Source organism: Dendropsophus ebraccatus, chromosome 4 (genome assembly GCF_027789765.1).
Source record: "Dendropsophus ebraccatus isolate aDenEbr1 chromosome 4, aDenEbr1.pat, whole genome shotgun sequence".
NCBI lineage: Eukaryota > Metazoa > Chordata > Amphibia > Anura > Hylidae > Dendropsophus > Dendropsophus ebraccatus.
The window spans coordinates 105946171-105968777 of record NC_091457.1 but is presented as its reverse complement, the minus strand read 5'-3'; the positions used below and the strand labels follow the sequence as shown (position 1 = coordinate 105968777).

Here is a 22607-nt window from a genome sequence, read left to right as displayed (position 1 = left end):
TGATAAGTGCCTTTCAACACTATCACCACTTGGTGTCTTACTCCCCCCTGTACAGCTGAAGGTGGAAGGGTTAACTGTTTGGTTTCTCTGTTCACTGTTTTGACCAATCACTAGTGCAGGTATCTCACTCTCCAACTATTACACTTCTTCCTTCTCTTAGTATGTTCTCCACCAAAAGGAGGTTAGACCCGGTCACCTCTATATAAGTGAGTAAGTTCCTTGTGGGAGGGTCTTTAGTCAGTAGTGGAGTTGGTGTGAGACAGAGACACAGTTTCCAGAGCCTGTGAGAGAAAGTTAAGATGCACTGCTAAACCCAAAGGTGGGGTAACTGTCACCTGGGTCAACCTTGCCTACGCCTGGGATCCTTCTGATCAAGTCAGGAAAATCTAAAGTCATGGGATTGATCCTCAGTGGGACAAAGGGCCTGAGCCGAAGTATCCCACTGCTACCGCTTGACCCGCTTGGGTAATCTTGAGAGGTTAGCTTCGTCCAGTAGTTCAAGCGTGGGACTCATACTACAAACCTGGAAGTCTCTTAGCTGGTTTGGCAAAAGGCAGTGTTCTATTCAGTTCTTGTAACCGTTTTTGAGTATGAGGATTTTTACAGTCACGCTTAAGTCACACTCTTCGCAATCCTGGCAGAGTACTGTACTAATTAGGCAAGGTTCCCAAGATGGGCCCTGTACCTATCTCAAGTCAAGCTACACTTCTTCTATAACCTTCTACTCTCAGTCATTACCTCAAGCACAACCTAAACCTGTACCTACACCTAGCAAGCTGTTATTCACCTGTATTACTCTGACGTTTACAAGTAAAAGCAATTCATTGTGCTTTCAAGTGCTGGACTCTGTGGTCAATTTTTTGCCGCATCTGCTCTTGCACCTACACATTGTGCTAACCTTCACAGGTGAGCCTAAGTGCCCCAGTAAAAGCACCAGAGCACATCTGCTGTATACCACCTAAGCACCCTGGGCCACGGCATGGGGTTTTGTCTTTTTTTAAGGGTACCACACGAGAGGATAAGAGCAGGGCAAAGTATTCCAATCAGACTTGTTTACGATATGTTTTCACATTCAGAGACTCAGTAGTCTTGGTAATTGAAGATGAAATTTAAGGCACAAAAGCTTGGTGCTTACATTTACACCAGGGGTAGTTTTACTTAAAGGGGTAGTTCAGCAAAGAAAAAGAAAATTTTTCAAATCAAATAAAGCTTTGTTAATAAAAAGTAAAGGTGCAGATAGAGACAGGAAATGTAGGCCAGGCTTCCCTGCTGCTGTTTTACAAGTATGGAGATGAGACACACGCAGTCATGTTGAGATTCTGCTAATGCTGACAGTTCATATGTATTCACGTGAATAAAGCACTGTTGTTCATCATTCTGTGTGCGAGTGAACGCTGATAGATACATTGCCAACTAAATGCGACAATATAAGAAGTATAACAGCTGTTTATTAATTAGGGCATCAAATGCAGGGAAGGGAGGATAGGTGGTATGTGGGCATGCTCCTGGTGATGGCTGTTTCGGGCACATGCCCTCCTTCCAGCCATTGGTACTCCTGGCCAGAAAAAGGGCAGGTGCCTGAAATGGCTGACACCAGGAGCGTGTCTGCGTACCACCTGTCCCTCCCAGCTCCTGGTGTTGGACGTTTCGGGTGAATGCCCTTCTTTTGCCTATTAGTACTCCTGGCATGTGCCCGAAATGGCTGTCACCAAGAGTGTGCCCACACTTCACCTGTCCTCCCTTCCCTACATTTGATGTCCTAAATAATAAACTAAAGAAAAGTCCCCAGGACCATGAGTGCTGGTGACTATTTGGAGTTCTTACTTGTATCTGAGCACCTGTTCAAACTGATCAGTGTGGACACTAAGCATATACAGCGTCTTACAATGACTCTATGCTGTCTCCTTGCTCTTATATCTGCAGTTGATAGATTTAATGCAGTATTAAATACCCCCAGCCACACTGTACACAAGTGCCAATCTTCTACATTACTGCTCGATTACAGAGCCTATACAGGACTCAGTGATCTTGCAGCCAGGGCTACATGGACAATTACTAGATTGTTTGTGTGGCCCCTTGTTTTATTCTGCCTTAGGCCACACATCCTCTATTACACAGGGAGATATATTTTTAGAGTAGATTATATTTTGACAGATTAGAATTGAATGATGAGCTGACGGGAGAGTGGATCACTGGTTCTATTACACAGGATAATTTCTGAGTGATTTAACAGGTAATCTTCCCATGTAATAAGGCCTTTACCATAATTTATGCCAGAAACTGGTGTCATTTATAATGGAAAGCTTTTCCAGCCTGTAGATTTTAAAATGTATTAAAAATGTGCCATTGAGATGCATCTTGCTCCAGTGTGACAAGCATATGAAATGTCAGCCTCCATACATTCTGCCCATAGTTTCTACAAGGGAGAATGTACAGCTTCCTTAATGTTCTTGACATTACTGGAGGAGTTACTGTGTACATACATTATACTACTTACAGTATATTGTATTGATCAGGACTCCAGGACTGCACTTACTATTCTGTTGGCTTCAAAGCTAACATCTTCCAACCTTCCAGCATCTTCTCTCTTTATTTGTACATGGGAATAGCTGTCTTTTACAGCAGGCTCTGCGTATTCACCTACGGTGGGACAAACTAATTATAATTACCCCTGGGTTGCAGCCTGAGAACACACTAACCCCTGACCCTAAGCCCTAAATAAAGCGCTGACCCCTTTTTCATGGGCGGATTTAAACCCGGCTGGCCCTGCGCCCGAAACAGGCTCTGCACAATAAAACTGTAGAATTGTATCATGATAAATATGGCGGGAGGATGAGGCCATGCCCCCCCCCCCCGCCCGTTCATTAAGCGAGGCAGGGATACAGCAGGCGTATGCCAGGGAGAAGGGGTGAATCTGTACTTCTCCCTGGCATGAGCCCCTGACGCAGCCTTCATAAATGCCCCCCTAAGAGTTTCACCTGAGCCAACTTGTCTTTAGTGGAAAACCCAGTCCTAAGTGGAAGGTTTTTTTTGTGTTAAAAAAAAAAAGTCCTAAGAAGCACCATCAGCCAGAACACTGGTAGTACACTGGCTCAGATTCACTAACATGTCGCTGCCAGAATTTTGGCAGAAAAAGTGGCGCACAGGACTTTTCTCCACACTTATTATGCACTTTAGACACCTTTCCACCACTTTCAGACATCTTTCTGCCTAGTACGAAAAAGGGGTGGGATTTATGCAAAAATGGGATGTGGTCTATTTTACACCAATGGACACTTAGACAGTTTTAGTAAATGTGGGCCATTGAGACTAATAGCTTGCAGATTGTGAGCCTGAAGGTGAAGGGTCCCAAGCAGCACAGAATATTTACTGGGGACCTATCCCTACGATTTGGGACACTCAACTACCAGCAGGTGTTTATGCAGCTGGCATTTAGCATCTTAAACTGCCTCTATTAATTCCATCTGTTCCCACAATCATTTGTTTTTTTAACATTTACTTTACTTGAGTACTAACTCCACCAGCTCCAGGTGTATGTACAGTGTGCAGATGAAGCTTCATCAGGGCAATGCTCATGCACACAAAGCTAGTGAAGATACGGCCCTGACTTAAAGGGGTCGTGCGGTGCTACATGTTATTTCACTAAATAACACACATTGCAAAGTTAAACAACTTTGTACTGTGTTATTTAAGAGAATGGCCCCCTTCCCCGTGTTCCCCCCACCCCCAGAAGTGTGGTGCATTATACTTACACAATCACTGTCGACCCCGGCCGCCATCTTGGGTCGAACACGTCATCTTCAGGAGGCCAGCCGGACCGCTCCGGCCCCCCCCCCAGTGCGTCATCAGCTTCTCAACTCTTAGGGCAGTGACCTGTCCACTTGTTTTTGTGAGGACGGAGATGCATCTGATAGAGGAAGGATCTTCATTTGATGCGAAAAACAGATACAAATGCAAGGTGTCAGATTGAAAGTTACATAGTGATAGTGGAAGGAACAAAGCAGCACAGAGCATTTTAGGAGAGAATATGACAGGGACGATAATATGATGTAATCACTAAAATGAGGATGCACTAAAAGTAGCTAAATGTTGCATAAAGCAGCCACAATAAAACATGATAACAGCCATGTTCCTGCTCCCCGGCCCTCCCTTGCTCTATAGTCCTGAGCCCTTGGCCACACTGTCAGGTGATTTTCTGCACTAAGTGTGATATTGTTATCTGACCGTTTATCCTTCTGCCCTTTAGATCGAGCTCTTAAAACTGTTCAATAATTCATAAGAACATATAATAGCAGGTTGTTCCATCATGTGCAGCTCTCTATTTTATTGTCCATTTTCTCAGCATCCTTATTTCTCTGTGTCCCTAGAGCGGTCCAGGGAATTCCATCCTAATAGTTGTGCGGATGCTGCGGTTTCCATGGTAACACGGCGGGTCCAGCACAAACTCCGCGCCTCATTTTCTACTCAGGGGATTTTCTGCAGAAATTTTTGAAGTCTGACATCCCTGTAGCCCTATAGAGTCCAGCCCCAGCCTGTCTGACTCACGGATCCCAGGGAAGAGCAGCAATAATGAGGCACAAGACGGAACCAGGGTTATTGACATACAACTTCCTGCTGTGCAACATGCAACTTCTCTCCTGTGCCTCATAACAGGGGGCACTACACAGCCCCCTCTCCTCATCAGCTCCACTTCTCCAACAATAATGGAAGTGGAGACAAATGCTACCCAGATTTCATCGGAAACATTCATCTACTAATGTTACAAGCTAGCGATATTACTCATTACTAACATTATTAATTTAACAAAAAAGGTAAAAAAAAAAAAAAAGGAAATGTTAATAAGATCACATTTTCCATATAGAAAATCCGAATCTCTAATTCACCAAAATGAAATAAAATTCTACAATATGAAAAATTTAATATGTGAGAATGGAACGAAGGGGGAACATTTACTATGGAGTCTAATGTGTGTGACTCTTCTAATGAGGATTGGTGTATATTTTGTTTATTAATCCCTTCAAGACAGAGCCCTTTGATGCACAAAAGTCCGGGTCAGATTAATGCAAGGTTCCTCCGCGCCTTCTATGAGCCATAGCGCTTTTATTTTTTCACCTACAGGGCTGGTTGGGGGTCTCATTTTTTGCGCCATGATCTCTAGTTTTTATTAATATCATATTGGTGTAGCAGAAAAATTTTGATTGCTTTTTAAAAAAATTTGGGGGGATATATAGTTTAATAAAATCAGCAATCCTGGTGCGTTTTTTTTCCTTGTTTACGCCATTCACTGTGCGGGAACAATAGATCAGACAATTCTGCACGCTACAATATGTAATATGTTTATTTATTTATTTAATTTTATATATATTTATTTTTATAATGGGCAAGTGGGTCTTTTAAACTTTCAGGCTGCGTTCACACTACGTATGATTCAGTCCGTATTGCAACCAAAACCAGGAGTGGATTAAAAACACAGAAAGGATCTGTTCACACAATGTTGAGTGGATGGCTGCCATATAACAGTAAATAACTGCCATTATTTCAATACAACAGCCGTTGTTCTAAAATAACAGCAAATATTTGCCATTAAATGACGGCCATCCACTCAATTTCAACATTGTGTGAACAGAGCCTTTCTGTGTTTTTAATCCACTCCTGGTTTTGGTTGCAATATGAGGACCACAATACTGACTGAAATATACTGACTGAAATATACATATACTAGCTATGTTCACACTACATGAACATCGGCCCGTTTAGTGACCCCGGCCAGGTCACGCAACGGCCGGTCTTAGCCTGAATCATCACGGCGGTACTTAAGTACCGGCCGGATGATCTTTCCTCCGTGGAGCTCTGATGCGGGCGCATCAGCACGCGCCCGCATCAGAGCTTCCCATAGCCCACAGTGAAGCAAGCGGCCGGAGCCGCTCGCTTCACTGTGTGAACTGCCAGGTCCTTCTGCGGACGGAATTCATTGAATTCCGTCCGCAAATAATGGACCTGCCAGTTGTTTGCGGCGCCGCATGGGAACCGGCCGGAGCGTATACGATGTGTGTACGCTCCGGCCGGGATCCCATAGCAAACAATGTTATGTTCCACCCCGCAAATCTACGGCTGTAGTTCTGCGGCGAGAACTACGGCCGTAGATTTACGTAGTGTGAACATAGCCACTGACTAAAATATACGTAGTGTGAACGCAGCCTTAGGGGGGGGGGGTTATAAGGGGTTTTTTTTAATACTTTTAAAAACGTTTTTTATTACACTTTTTTTACACTTACTTTTACTGTAAAATATACAATCATTAGATTGCATGTACTGATCTATGCTATGCTATGCTATAGCATAGATCAGCTTTATCGGCCATCTATGTATAGAGCCTGCCTGAGAGCAGGCTCTACACATAGATCGCCGATCCGACAGGACAGAGGTAAGGAGCTTACCCCAGCCTGTCAGCACATGCGATCGGCATGGCGGCTGGGGTCCCAATAATTCAGTGACAGATGCTTGATCTTTCACTGAGCACCTAAAACGCCATGATCGCTGTAAATTACAGCGTTTAAGGGGTTAATGAGAGTCAGCTGAGGGATCGCAGCTGACTTTCATCACCTCCATCCCCGGACACTGATGTGAGCGGGATCGATCTAACTGCAGCGCTCAGGAAGCCCGGCAGTTACAGGAACGTATATGTACAGTGGCGTAGCGACCGCGGTCGCAGTGGTCGCTGCCGCGACCAGGCCGCTACCAAGGGTGGGCCCGCAGGGGGGACCATCTATAAGGAGCATACATAGGGGACCATCTATAAGGGGGATACATGGGGGACCATCTATAAGAGGGATACATAAGGGACCATCTATAAGGGGGATACATGGGGGACCATCTATAAGGGGGATACATGGGGGACCATCTATAAGGGGGATACATGGGGGACCATCTATAAGGGGGATACATGGGGGACCATCTATAAGGGGGATACAGGGGGGGACCATCTATAAGGGGGATACAGGGGGGGACCATCTATAAGGGGGATACAGGGGGGGACCATCTATAAGGGAGATACAGGGGGGACCCATCTATAAGGGGGATACATGGGGGACCATCTATAAGGAGAGATACAGGGGGGGACCCATCTATAAGGCGGATACATGGGGGACCATCTATAAGGGGGATACATGGGGGACCATCTATAAGAGGGATACATGGGGGAGACATCTATAAGGGGGATACATGGGGGGCCATCTATAAGGGGGATACATGGGGACCATCTATAAGGGGGATACATGGGGGACCATCTATAAGGGGGATACAGGGGGGGAGCATCTATAAGGGGGATACAGGGGGGACCATCTATAAAGGGGATACAGGGGGGGCCCCATCTGTAAGGGGGATACATGGGGGGACCATCTATAAGGGGATACAGGGGGGACCCATCTATAAGGGGGATACAGGGGGGACCCATTTATAAGGGGGATACATGGGGGACCATCTACAAGGGGGATACATGGGGGACCATCTTTAAGGGGAATACAGGGGGGGACCCATCTATAAGGGGGATACATGGGGGACCATCTATAAGGGGGATACATGGGGGACCATCTATAAGGGGGATACATGGGGGACCATCTATAAGGGGGATACATGGGGGACCATCTATAAGGGGGATACAGGGGGGACCATCTATAAGGGGGATACAGGGGGGACCATCTATAAGGGGGATACAGGGGGGACCCATCTATAAGGGGGATACATGGGGGACCATCTACAAGGGGGATACATGGGGGACCATCTATAAGGGGAATACAGGGGGGGACCCATCTATAAGGGGGATACATGGGGGACCATCTATAAGGGGGATACATGGGGGACCATCTATAAGGGGGATACAGGGGGGAACATCTATAAGGGGGATACAGGAGGGGGGCATCTATAAGGGGGATACAGGGGGGCCATCTATAACGGGGATACAGGGGGGCCCCATCTGTAAGGGGGATACATGGGGGGACCATCTATAAGGGGATACAGGGGGGACCCATCTATAAGGGGGATACAGGGGGGGCATCTATAAATGGGATACATGGGGGACCATCTATAAGGGGGATACAGGGGGGGACCATCTATAAGGGGGATACAGGGGGGGACCATCTATAAGGGGGATACAGGGGGGGACCATCTATAAGGGGGATACAGGGGGGGACCATCTATAAGGGGGATACATGGGGGACCATCTACAAGGGGGATACATGGGGGACCATCTATAAGGGGAATACAGGGGGGGACCCATCTATAAGGGGGATACATGGGGGACCATCTATAAGGGGGATACATGGGGGACCATCTATAAGGGGAATACATGGGGACCCATCTATAAAGGGGATACATGGGGGGCCATCTATAAGGGGGATACATGGGGGACCATCTATAAGGGGGATAACATGGTGGGCCATCTATCTGGGTGACAACACAGGGGGGCATCTATAAGGGGGACTACACGGGGGTGTATGCAATAGGGCATGTACTATAGTGGACCACACAGAGGGGGCATATACTAGGGGGGCACATAGAGTCAGCCTTCCCACTAAATGAGGTGTAAAGGGGCCAATACAGATGTGCAGTGTGTATAGAGATGAGGATGATGCCGGAGTGAGGAGTCTAATATGTCTGTCTGGCAGATTCTGTGGATTCTTGGCTTGAAGAAGTTTTCATGAAGGTCCAGGACAGATGGAGAAGATAAGGGAAGAACTCCGATCAGAGAAGATGTCCCCTGTGAGTCACTAAATATATCTGCACTGTGATGTATATGGAGTAGAGAACCTGTGTGTAGCTGTGTCCATCTCTATATGACTGGATGAGGTGATAGTGATCTGTGTACAGTGGATTATTTAGTAGCAGTGGTGATGTTAGCCAGTATGTGGTGGTGTTATTTGTTACTTGTAATCTGGTACTGTGTTTTATTCGATTTAGTATACTGGATTTGGTCAGTAACAATATGGTGATGATAGTAGTGGTTGTGGTGTGATGGTTATATTTCCCCCTTGTGTTCTGGTATTATTGGCAATATTGGTCTCAGTATTCAGGGTTTGGTTAGTGACAGTATGGCGGTAATATGTATGGTGACAATATTTCCTATATACTGGTATTATTGGTAATATCAGTCTTGATTATATATATATATATATATATATATATATATATATATATATTTATATTTATATATATATATACAGATAGCATGGCTTGGTCAAGGGAGGGGTGGGGGGGCAAGTTGACCTCTTGCACCAGGGCCCAGGAGACATTAGCTACACCCCTGTATACATAAATTCCCACTGCACGGGGTATGTTCAGTAGGAACGTACATATACAGATTGCTGACGGTAAGGGGTTAAAATGCAGCACTGCCACAGTGAATGTATCTAAGTAAAAAGTCACAGAAAGAGTTGCAAAAATGCAAAAATTGCGTAAGCATATTTACTTGGTACTGACCAGATGTATGTTTGTGCAACTTTTTTAAAAAGTCGCAAATGATAAAATAGGCGGTAATCCTGGATTATGCAAAACTCTGAGTGAATACTTAGAACAGGCAGATTAAAAAAAGTCACATCTAAAAAATATTCACCCATCAAATACTACTTCATAAATAGAACTTAGACCAAAAATGGGTGAAAAATCCAATTATTCACCTAAAAATAGGCACATAGGGGGGAGATTTATCAAACATGGTGTAAAGTGAAACTGGCTCAGTTGCCCCTAGCAACCAATTAGATTCCAATCAGAGTCTGTGAGGAATGAAAAATGGAATCTGATTGGTTGCTAGGGGCAACTGAGCCGGTTTCACTTTACACCATGATTGATAAATCTCCCCCATAGCCCTTGATAAATTTCCCCCATAGTGTTTTTTTCTTACATTGGTTGTAATGGGACAATTTTTTTAAATATTTTCTTTAAGTTGTAAGTGTATTCCTTACTATCACTATGAGCATAACCCCTTTTTGGATCAGGACTTTCTTGACCAGGACTGTAGATAGAGGGGGTGTAGTGGGCACAGCTGCACCAGGACCCTGATGAGTACGCCCCAAGGCCTTTCCATCCTGTAAGGAAAAAAGATTCTTAAAATGGTACATTGTGTGGGGGGATCCTGTTACAGATTTTGCATTGGGGCCCAGTAGTTATATGTTACATCTCTGACCTCAATGGCCTCCATCATCTGACCTCTGCTTGCTGACCCTCCATCATTTCACGTCAATACCCTTTCCCTGAATCCACCATTTTCTGACACTGACCTGGTATGTTTTATTAATGATGGTCGCCCTTCCTCTGACAATGACCTGTCAGGGGTGACTGAATGTAATTGGTATCGTCTTCCGTGTGACAATAAAGCAGCTGTCACCTGTATAGGAGCACAACGGACTATATCTCTGTGACAATGACCTGTCATCTATAGGTGATGGCAGCCATAATGGTCCTACTGGAATGACCTGTCATATTTTATTAATGACCTGCTGTATCCTGGAGATGATAATGTATCTTGTGTATCTGATAATGATCTGCTGTCTCCTCGCTGCTCCCTGCGTCACATCATTTATTTCTACTTTCCCACAAATATTTCTTGTCTGCAGCAGTTTGGTTAGTTTAGATTTCAAAAAAGTCCAAGAAGATGAAAGTCTATGCAGAATCCAGAGTGCTGAAGAAAATATCACATACTAAAAACATGTGCAGGACTATGCTTAGAGCAAATCCAGTCGTGACTGATATTGTCATCACTAATACAAGAGTTATTACTACAGTATGTTTCATAGTAATATTGCACCCTGTGTAGAACAACTACTATAATACTGCCTAATAAGCAAAAATCTATAACTTCCTATAATATTGCACTGTATGTACAAGAATATAACTACTATAATACTGCCCCCTATGTACAAAAATAGAACAGGTACAGGACTATCCTACTATCATACTGCCCTCATGTGCAAAATGACTACTATAATACTACCACAGTACAAGTACAGTGGTACCTTGGTTTAAGAGTAGAGATGAGCGAACCGGGTTTGGGTTCGAGTCGATCCGAACCCGAACGTTTGGTAATTGATTAGCGGGGGCTGCTGAACTTGGATAAAGCTCTAAGGTTGTCTGGAAAACATGGATACAGCCAATGACTATATCCATGATTTCCACATAGCCTTAGGGCTTTATCCAAGTTCAGCAGCCACCGCTAATCAAATGCCAATAGTTCGGGTTCGGATCAACTCGAGCATGCTCCAGGTTCGCTCATCTCTATTTAAAAGTAACTTGGTTTAGGAGCGTTTTGGTTTAAGAGCTCACAGTTTTTCAAAATCAGTTTTTCAAGACCATTGCTTTCATTTAAGAGCTCCCTGGGTGGGAGTGCGAGTGGAGGAGGGGCATGGTCTACATAGCGGGGTCTACAGCACTGTACTCCGACCATGGAAGTCTCCCTCACCTTCCAAATCATGGCAGATCCACTTCAGGCTGGGGCTTGCATCAGGAGACAGGACTGTGGAGGTAATCTCTCCATTGCTTTAACCCCTCTCTCCCCGGACCGAGAGCGCTGCATGTATGTGCGCACATTTGCCCTGCGCATTCCTTCATGCTCCCTGCAGTCTCTGTCCACCCTTGTGTTTCCTATCCTTTCCATTACTGTACAGTAACTTATATTATCACATATTCTGCTGTTTCTGAATGTTTGTTTCATTTGTTCTACATGTTATTCAGAATAATAAATAATTATTTTTGGGGTGGGGAACCAATTGTCTGCATTTCTATGATTTCTTATGGGAAAATTTGCTTTGGTTTAAGAGTGGATTTGGATTACAAGCATGGCCCCGAAATCAGAAACTACACACAACAAGCAGAAGTCGAATGAGGAGAGTCACGACAAGTCCAAACAGCGGAGTCAGGAAACGAGACAGATGGTCAGGATCTAAGAAAAAAATGAGTACTTACTAACACTAGTGGGTCTATAGAAAAAATAGACGCCTGTTTAAATAGAGCGTCAGAATAAGCATTGGACATCAGTGGTGAGCTTAATCAGCCCAGCTCCCTGATTGGGCAATCTACTGTGCCCTTTAATCTAATGTAGCCAAGGCTGGTCACCAGGATAAAACAACAATGCACCTGATGGCACCGCAGAGAAGACGGGATTGGGGAATGATAGTAGGGAGTGAAGTCTGTGACAACATGAAAATTTATATGAAAATAATTGTAATATAACTACTATAATTCTGCTTCCTATGTACAAGAATATAACTACTATAATACTGCCCTACTACCCTCTATGTAGAAGAATATAATTACTATAATTCTTCCCCCTACGTAAAAGAGTATAACTATAACACTGCTCCCTATGTACAAGAATATAACTACTATAATACAGCCCCCTATGTAAAAGAATATACCTATTATAATACTGCCTCCTATGTACAAGAATATAACTACTATAATTCTGCCTCCTATGTAAAAGAATATACCTTTTATAATACTGCCTCCTATGTACAAGAATATAACTACTATTAGGCCGGGTTCACACTATGTATAACGCAGGCCGTTCTGTGACAGAAAGGCCGGTGTTACTGACGATGATCCTGGCCAGTACTGCAGTACCGCCTGGATTATCTTCACTTGTGGTGAAATCGGATGTGGGTGCACCCGTGTGCGCCTGCATCCCAATTCACAGCGGCACCATTGTGTAAACTGACAGGTTCTCTGCAGCCACTATTTAATGAATAGAGGCCGCAGAAAACTGACATGTCAGTTTTTCGTGCGGCTGGATGGAATCCCGGCCAGAGCGTATATTTTGTGTATACGCTCCGGCCGGGATTCCATTTATTCTAATGCAACGTATGTTTTGCCTATGTACAAGAATATAACTACTATAATACACAACATGGAGAGAGAAGAGCGGCTGCACGTCACACCTATAGCTGATACTAATGCTGCAAAGCTTATTTTAAAAACCAACGTCAGGATGTTGGCATATAATTTGATCAAACCATACCGCCCCGTGTACCATGTGCAGGTCTCCTGGTTCACACGTGTCCCAAGGCTAACTCCACACCATGTTGGTCAGTGACTGCCAACCCTGCAAAGCGTGCACAAACAGGAAAGGAAGGCCGTATAATGGCCCTGCAACCCCAATGTCACAGGACCAAACCCAAAATGCCCCACCTATACCCAGCCAGCACCACCGGCGGAGAAGGCTGCCCCCAAACAACACAAGTATAAATACGTTATTGCACTCTCCACCACTGCTGCAAACAGAATGGGAAAAACATGGAGGTACTGACATGTGAGCACAGGTATATTCTGCTGATTTGGGTCACGTGGGCCTTATAATGGGGAGTGCCTGCTGCTCAGAAAAGGGAGAACTGTAAAACACGACATGGAGAGAAAGGAGCGGCTGCACATCACACCTATGGCTGATACTAATGCTGCTAAGCTTACTTTAAAAACCAACATCAGGATGTTGGCATATAATTTGATCAAACCATACCGCCCTGTGTACCACGTGCAGGTTTCCTGGTTCACATGGGTCCCTACGCTAACTCCACACTGTGTCGGTCAGTGACTGCCAACCCCGCAAAGCGTGCACAAACAGGGAAGGGAGGCCGTGGAATGGCCCTGCAACCCAAATGTCACAGGACCAAAAATGCCCCAACTACATTTCTGCCTTTTCTCAGTGTTTGCACTCCTTCTGGTAAGACCCACATGACCGCAATTAGCAGGAGACACCTGTGCACACATGACTTGTACCTCCTATCCTTCCCACTCTACCTGCTGGAGTGTGGTGAGTGTTTTAGACCTTGTTCACACTTGTGTTGTTTGGTGACAGCTTTCTCCACCGGCGATGCCTGTTGGGATTTACGGGGGCCTCTGGGTACTGGTCCTGTGACAGTGGGGTTGTAGGGCCGTTCTATGGCCTCCCTTCCCTGGTTGTGCACGCCCTGCGGGAATGGCGGTCGCTGACTGACACAGTGGTGAGTTAGTGTAGGGACCCATGTGAGCCAGGAGACCTGCACGCTGGTACATGGGGCAATATGGTTTGATCAAATTATATACCAACACCCTGGAGTTGGTTTTTAAATGCAGCTGAGAAGCATTAGTATCAGCCATAGGTGTGAGGTGCAGCGCTATTTTATCTTCTTGTCCGTATTTTACATTTCTCCCTTTTCTCAGTGTTTGCACTCCTACTGGTAAGACCCACATGACCGCAATTAGCAGGAGACACCTGTGCACACATGACTTGTACCTCCTATCCTTCCCATTCTACCTGCTGGAGTGTGGTGAGTGTTTTAGACCTTGTTCACACTTGTGTTGTTTGGTGACAGCTTTCTCCACCGGCAGTTCCTGCTGGGATTTACGGGGGCCTCTGGGTACTGGTCCTGTGACAGTGGGGTTGCAGGGCCGTTCTATGGCCTCCCTTCCCTGGTTGTGCATGCCTTGCGAGGATTACGGTTGCTGACTGACACGGTGGTGAGTTAGTGTAGGGACCCATGTGAGCTAGGAGACCGGCACGCTGGTACATGGGGCAATATGGTTTGATCAAATTATATACCAACATCCTGGAGTTGGTTTTTTTAAATGCAGCTGAGAAGCATTAGTGTCAGCCATAGGTGTGAGGTGCAGCGCTATTTTCTCTTCTTGTCTGTAGTATATAACTACTATAATACTGCTTCGTATGTACAAGAATATAACTACTATGATACTGCTCCCTATGTACAAGTATATAACAGCTAGAATACTGCCTCTATGTACAAGAAAATAAGTACTATAATACTGCTCCTATGTACAAGAATATAACTGCTATAACACTGCTTCCTATGTACAAGAATATAACTACTATAATACTGCTCCCTATATATAAGAATATAACTGCTATAATACTCCCTCCTATGTACAAGATTATAACTACTATAAAACTGCCCCCTATGTACAAGAATATAACTACTATAATACTCCCTCCTATGTACAAGAACATAACTGCTAGAATACTGCCCTTTATGTATATGAACAATACTACTATAAGGCTATATTCCCACTATGGGCATGGGCTGTCATTTAAAGGCAAAAGGCAGCAGTGTATTGATAATGACAGCCACAAGTAAAGATCATTATTTGCGGCTGTCATTTCAGATTAATACTGCTTTCTATGTACAAGGATATGGCCGTAAGAATTTTTTGGGAAATTATTCCACTATAATGCCAAATATATGTATAAGTAAATACTATAATACTGACCCTATAAAATAGTTCTCGGAACAAGACTATAACCACTATAATATGACATTTTAAGGTGCTCTTAGTGCGTGGTGAAGCTTTGTTGGTAGATCATGTATAGTTTGTCCATCCGCAGGATTATTTCAGATGTTTCTCACTGATAAATGGTAACGTCAATTCTTTTTTCCTGTTTACAGAAGACATTACCATAAACATGTTACAGTGATTAAGATGTGCGGTCAGTTGCGCTGGCTGCCCTCTGCTACTCCATGGTGGTGACTTTGAGATGATATATAGGATGATGAAAAGTAACCATAGCTAACTATAAACATATTAATATATATATATATATATATATATATATATATATATATATATATATATGCCTGGGGGGGCTGTATAAAGTCTGTCTGTATAAAGTTAGTATAAAGTATAAAGCAGTTGAGAAAGCGCTCACAATAGTTAGAAGTATTAGGAATGGGCCATGGTGATGCGAGACTGGAATCATCAATATCCTTTAGGGCGGCTGGTCCCACCACTCCAACAGTATTAGGGATAAAACTTCTAATCATCAGTGGATGGTCCGGAGGGGCCAGCAGCCCCTAATAAATGTCGGTGACATCTCTCCCATAGCGCCAGACACATGCTGTGTATTTGTAAATGTATGTTTTCCTAAACTACTCTATACTTCAGCAGAAGCAACAGACTACTGAAAGTGTGTCTGTCACTATGGTATACTGCTCTCAATGAGGGCAACATAACAAACCTGACAGGCTCCCTTTAAAGGGGTTCTCCGAAGATGCAAAGGTAATCCTTATCCACAGGATGATCAGTGGGGGTCTGACTGCTGGGATCACCACTGATCATTAGAACAGTAAAAATTGTCTCCTGAATGAATGGAGCGGCAGTGTGCATCCACAGCTAATGTTCCATTCACTCTATATGGGGTTTCCGAACATTGCCGAGTGCTGAGCTCAGCAACATTCAGAAGCCCCATAAAAAATGAATGCAGTGCGGCTGTTTCATTTATTTGGGGAACAATTATCCTCTATTATCGAGATCAGTGGTAGGCGGGGGGATTATGAATTATAATACAGGAACCACAGGATGGCCACAACTTATGTGTTGTGCTGGGAGGTGAAAAGAGTGAAGGGGCTGTCTCTTATGTAATAGTCCACAGATGGCAGAAGGAACTTATCAAACGGATCTAATAGATAAACTGTCTGTTGCCTATAGCAACCAATCACAGCTCAGCTCTGTATCTTAATGAATAACCACTATTGTAAAATTACAGATGTGTTGGGAATAGACACTGTTGATAAATCTGCCCCAATTACTTAAACCCCCAGCAACATCTATTGCACTTGTATGGTGGATGTGTACTGGGAAAGTTTGCAGTGGGCTTGGGAGCTGAGCTGCCTCCATGCACAGCAGGTGCCTGCTGTTACCAACAACTGAGGCCTTATTCACACGTCACGTAATCTAAGGATCCGTATTTCCATATTCGAGTTAGTGCACATTGATTACTATTGGGCTATTCGCATGACCAGTAGATTATAAGGATGCAAACCAATGCTGAAAAAAAAGCACATGTACTACTGAAAACCTAGATTTTGTTTTAACAGATTCTCTCATAGAAATCAATGGGATCTGCTATTTTTTATGGATTGTAACCTGTTTGGCATCTATATTTCTTTAAAAATAAAAGAATTAACAGAAACACATATGCACTACATATGCCAATTCTGTAATCTTCAGTGGATTGGATGGGTGGATAGCGGGAGGAATCTATAGACTGAACGTGTGCATAAGGCCTGACACTTACTGCCAGTTACTGGGATTAGATATATCTCTGATCCCAGCTATTTTAACCCCTAGATGCCAAGGTCAATAGTGACTGCAGCATCTGTATGGTTAGAAATTGCATGCTGATGTCTTTTACTCTTCAACAAATGCATGGTGCTGACTGGATGTCATGGCAGCCTGCAGGGGCTTTCTGAAGGCCCACATGGCAACTATGGTTCTACTCTGTTACAGGACACTATGACAGTACATTGCAATAGTAGTTAAACATACTGTAAAAATCAAGTTAAAAAAAAAGTAAAATATTTTTTCAAATGTCCCATATGAAAAATTAAAAGTGGCATATGGTCATTTTAAAGTGATATGCATAAATCTGGTATGACAGGAATCCCCCAGCCCCACACATCGGATTCCTAATACGTTATTGCATTTGTAACACTAAACATTATTCCCTCGATTCTTCACCGCTTATTAGATTGGTTGCGCTGCTGTTGTTGGCAGATTATTTCCTATCTGTCGATTTACATGAGAAACTTCTTGTTATATTATATGTAACAGTTTATAAATTGCAGGCCCTAATCCCATATTACCGTCATTAGAGATGGCGGTGCTAGCTAATAAAATAACACAGTCATTTCAATACACTCATTGTAAACAATTGCCCAGGAGCGTGCACTCTGATCATATTATGTAGGCTAATAGCGCAGGAATAATACCCTGACAATACTATTCATTTACACCAGGATTGTTTAGGAGGTTTAGTTAACCCAATCATGTCTGCTCGCAGAACCTGGGGCATAGGCATACATTGTATCATCCCAGCAGGACTCCTCATTCTTCTGCTCAGGCTTCTGTATTAGTCTCAGAGGGAATCTGCTATGTATTAGGTTTTTATCTGATGATTACATTGTATCTTGTACATGTGTTATAGGGGGAAGGGAGGGGGCGATTGCGTGACCCCATCCTCCCAGGAGATAATATGGAATGTAACACCGTCTTACGCTCCAGAAACGGCCAGTTGGGACATCAGCATGTGTTAATCTCTCTATGGGTTGGTTTTGTCCTTAGCATGCAGCCGACTATTATAAGGAAGAGGGGGGCAGGGATTATCTTGTTCTTTTTAAGACTCAGGAAATATAAGTCCTTGAGTCAACTTGAAATTTCTATTCAACTTTTTTCTTTATTCTGTTAAACTTGCTGACAACCAATATGGCTGCCTTTTAGCAGCTATTTTACCCAGCTTTATCGGACTGAATAGCCCTGAATGGTAAGTCAATTATATTAGGCAGTGATATATCCCTAGTTACAGGTTAGAGTGAATGTTCTTGGAATCCTAAATAGTAAAAACACTAGTTGTATCTCTGTAGTGATATATCAAGATGACAGTGGCTTTGAACCAGTGGAGCTTCAACCAGTGACAACTCCCAGCATGCCCAGTGGGTGTAGTAGCACCCCTACTATAGATGTAGAGGCTGCAGTCACGCCCAGGCGGTAATGTATGAGGGGGCTACATAATAACTGCAGATTATACATTATGCAATGTAATAAGGTTTGCCACATGTGTCCCTATTCATTTAGTGCACTGGGAATCTAAGACAAATGCAAATTGTAGCTGCAAATGTCAAACCCGGCTCTACACTCAGCTCTTAAAACCAACCTTCCCTGTAAGATTTGTGTCTTGCTCGGCAGCTGTGCTCCTTTGTATATGGTAACTAGGTAACTATAATTTTGTACTTTTTATACATGCAAGCTCCAGAACGCCTTCTGTACGGGGTCCGCAATCAAATCTAACAAGAAGTGCTGCGACAGCTCTTCCTGTATCCAGTGCAATAATTTACAATGAGGATTAAAGGGGTTATCCAGTGCTACGAAAACATGGCCACTTTTCCTCCTCTCTCCAGATTGGGTGGGGTTTGGAACTCAGTTCCATTGAAGTAAATGGAGCTTAATTGCAAACCACACCTGAACTGGAGACAAGAGAGGAGGAAAAGTGGCCATGTTTTTGTAGTGCTGGATAACCCCTTTAATCAGTCCACTGTCCATGGTCCTGAAAACCAGTGTCGGTATTTTCAAAGTCATATCATGGCAGCTGCCTTGGAGCCCAGCAGCTAGGGGTGCAGATGGTCATTATAGGAGGTATAGTAGAGCCCTGAATCCCGATTACTAGCCAATCCAGAAGACAAAAGACAAAATGGAGGCCAATATGATCATCTTTCTAGTCCTAAGCTCATTGCTGGAGGTTGTCATGGTGAGGAGGGTTACCCCTTTAAGTGACACATATAAAGAGGGGTTGTGCTAATCATAGGGGTCTCACTGCTAGGATAGCCCCTGATGACCTATTATTTCTACTACACGTTTGGCTTCGAACCTTTTGCAGATGCTCTCCACTGTTATCAGGACCTCTCACCCCTTTATTAACTTCATAAACTCTAAGGCCGTGTCATCATTTCGCACATTTTTTGCGGAGATTTTTTTCTGAATTGAGCTAAAACTACAATGATTTGCTCTGATCTCAAAAACTGCTGCAAAAAACTCAAATTACTCTAAAAAATGCAAAGTGTGACCACTAATAGAGTGATGTTTAGAAGGTCCCTACTATCAGATGCTTTAGGTTAGTGGGGTTATAGGACATGTGAATACAAGGTGTTGCTTAATTGTTATCAGCCAAGAAAAGCTGACTATAGAGCAAGTGAATGTGATGTATTGTTCCCTCTTATCAGCCACTTCGGGCTGCAGAGAGGCTGAGAATAGGACACGTGAATGTGATCCAATGTTCTCTGTTATCTACTAGTTCAGGACAGGATGGATGAATACAATATATCTTTCCCTCTTATTATATATTTCAGGCTGAGAGATTATAAGACAGGTTAATGCAATATATTGTTTCCTGTTATCAGCCATTTCAGGTTAGGGTTAGGGCTTACTATAGTGTTCTTCAAAATTTGCTCACCCCTACGATCACTACCTTATATTATATATGTCCAGAGCTGACTGATTTACACCAATATGAGACTGATATCAGCAAGCAGCTTCTCCTATAACATAGCTGTACTATTAGAAGCCATAGTGTTACTGGCCCTTTAAAAAAAAAAAATTGATAAAGACACGCCCAAAAGCCAATCAGTCCACCTGAACTAAAATTATGTACCAACAGCCATCATTGCAATGACGGACGGCCAAACCGTGAAATGACGGACGCCTTTCTTATCTAAAAATGTGCTACATTAAGGCTATGTTCACACTTTGTATTTCTGTCAGTCTTTTGGTCAGTCTTTTTTCAACCAAAACCAGGAGTGGAACTGACAGGGGAAAATTATAATGGAAAGATTTGCACAGCTTCTTTTTTTTTAACCCACTCCTGGTTTTGGTTAAAAAAAAAACTAACCAAAAGACTGATGGAAATACTAAGCATGAACATAGCCTAAAGTCTATATAGAAACAGCCATCTTTACACACATGGATAAAAAAAAATGTTTTGTATGTTTTACAATAGGTGCGCAGATGGACATTTTGCATAGATTTTATTGTTGCACAAAAACAGCCATTTTTCAGACTTATTTTATGGCCGACTTTTGCTTTTATTTTACTGTGTGTGAACGTAGCCCTTAGGAAACATTTAACATTGAGACTTCTCTCAAGAAACAAAGTGCATTTTACTTTATTTATTGGGATAATTTACGGAAACATTAGCCACAATTAGGAAATCTTCACCCTCATTATAGTCTGCCCTCCTTAAGTAATCTATGTCTGGCTGGTGCTGCGGGCTGAGCTTATGTTTGTTTAGCACTGAGCTGGTCCTGCAGGTTTCATTTCAATTAATCATTACATACCTATAGAGACATATGTTCTCATGTGTGCCGCAGACTTAGCTGATCTCAACCTGTCATTGAACTTTCTGAGGTCCTATGGAAAGCTACAAAGGCGGGGCTTTATTTAATACTGGCAAACAGGTATGCAGGTCTTAATAAATGTCCCCCATATTGTATAATTGTGCAGGCTTAGGCTAGGTTCACACTACGTATATGTCCGGCCGCATATTTCTCGCGGCCGGACATATACGTATGAAACCCCGGCCGGGACTTTACGCAAGTTGCGGCCAGATACGTACGGACCGCGAACTTACGCCCCTAGCGTACTTACGCTTCCCGAGTGCTCTTCGTAGCGATCTAACAGCGGTCTTTTACTTGGAAATCTTCGCCTAGCCCCGGACACCCCACAGAACCTTTTGGATCGGAACAAAAAGCTGGCAAAATGAAGAAATCACCACTACGTACGGGACCGCATGTTACGCTACGGGCGTAAGTTACGGCATTTCCGTCCGGAAACAATGGTCTGGTTCATTTTTTACGGCGCCGCATACGATCCGGGCGTAAGTTCGTACGTAGTGCGAACTGTGCGCCCGTAGATCGTATACTTTCCATTGTACGCAAACTACATAAGTTTCCGGCCGCTTATTCACGGAACGCGCTACGGCCGGAAACTTACGTAGTGTGAACGTAGCCCCCGGCCGCACGCATCTCCACCTGTGCCACAGTCTCCATGACTGCAGTATGATATACTTGGCTTCCCTAAGTTCCACCATAACTTACCAATAACTGAACCCCCACCCGGGGCTCATCACAAATTCCCAACACTACCCCCTGTACCCAGTAAAGACACAACCAGCATATTGGAAAGAAGGACATGTCAGCCATATTTATTAATACCAACATTCAAACAATATTTCCAATAAAACATATCATGAATAAAATACCCAGAAAATTGTGCATAAAAGATATAAAATCTGCATAACAGCACACAGTGTAAGGACCTGAGTTTGACCTGAAGTAGAGGGTCCTCTTGGGGACCCCAATTTACTTCTTTTCAACTCCTTTGCCCTCAGCCGCACTCACCGACCCAAAGGCACCAATTCCCCTGTGGGCTTATTGCCCGACAGGACCCACCATAAATCCAGTTGGATGCATGTCTCCCACTCATTTACCTACAATTTGCCTCCAAGGGGCCCCCTTCTACCACCATAAACAACCTATACCAAATAAGAGAGGGTGGTGGTATTTTCACTTTCCTTACTAGGCGGGCAATGACGTATTTCCGCCCGCCTCAGCCTTTATACCCCACTTAACCCCTCCACCCATGTGACTCTCTTTCCTCCGCCCTGACCAGTTAACTCTTTCTCCTTATGACCAACCAGCCTAGTACAGTCTGATTCAACTGAGTCAAGCCGCACTACGCTAGGACTGTGCCTCCGCTCCATTGCTTACATTCTATGCATAAGCAGATTACGCCGTCTGCCCGAAGAATGAAGGCGTTTATTCTTTGGGTGGACTATGGCACATGTGCTCAGGCAGGTGATCCGTCCAGGTTTCATAGTGTGTACATACCCTTAAATGGGAACTATCCGCAGGTTAGATTCATCTAACCAGCTGATAGCCCCCTATATTGATAATCAATAGAGCATGCAGGATGGATGATGCTGTGGGAGCAGAGCAGTGCTCCTTGTCAAAAACTACGCTTACTAACAGTGTGGGACCAGTGCCGCGGAGGAAGGTAAGAGACATACCTTCCTCCTTAGCGTTCCAGAC

General features: G+C 43.8%; 1 long non-coding RNA gene across 1 annotated transcript; it reads right to left on the bottom strand.

Moving 5' to 3' along the window:
• Positions 1 to 2565: 2565 nt before the first annotated feature.
• LOC138789856 (uncharacterized) lies at positions 2566 to 15408 on the bottom strand. Its single transcript, XR_011362800.1, has 4 exons — positions 15244 to 15408; positions 9957 to 10079; positions 3753 to 3923; positions 2566 to 2640 (listed from the first exon to the last, which is right to left on the bottom strand). It is a non-coding gene; the product is annotated as an uncharacterized lncRNA (long non-coding RNA).
• Between the last annotated feature and the right edge of the window lie 7199 nt (positions 15409 to 22607).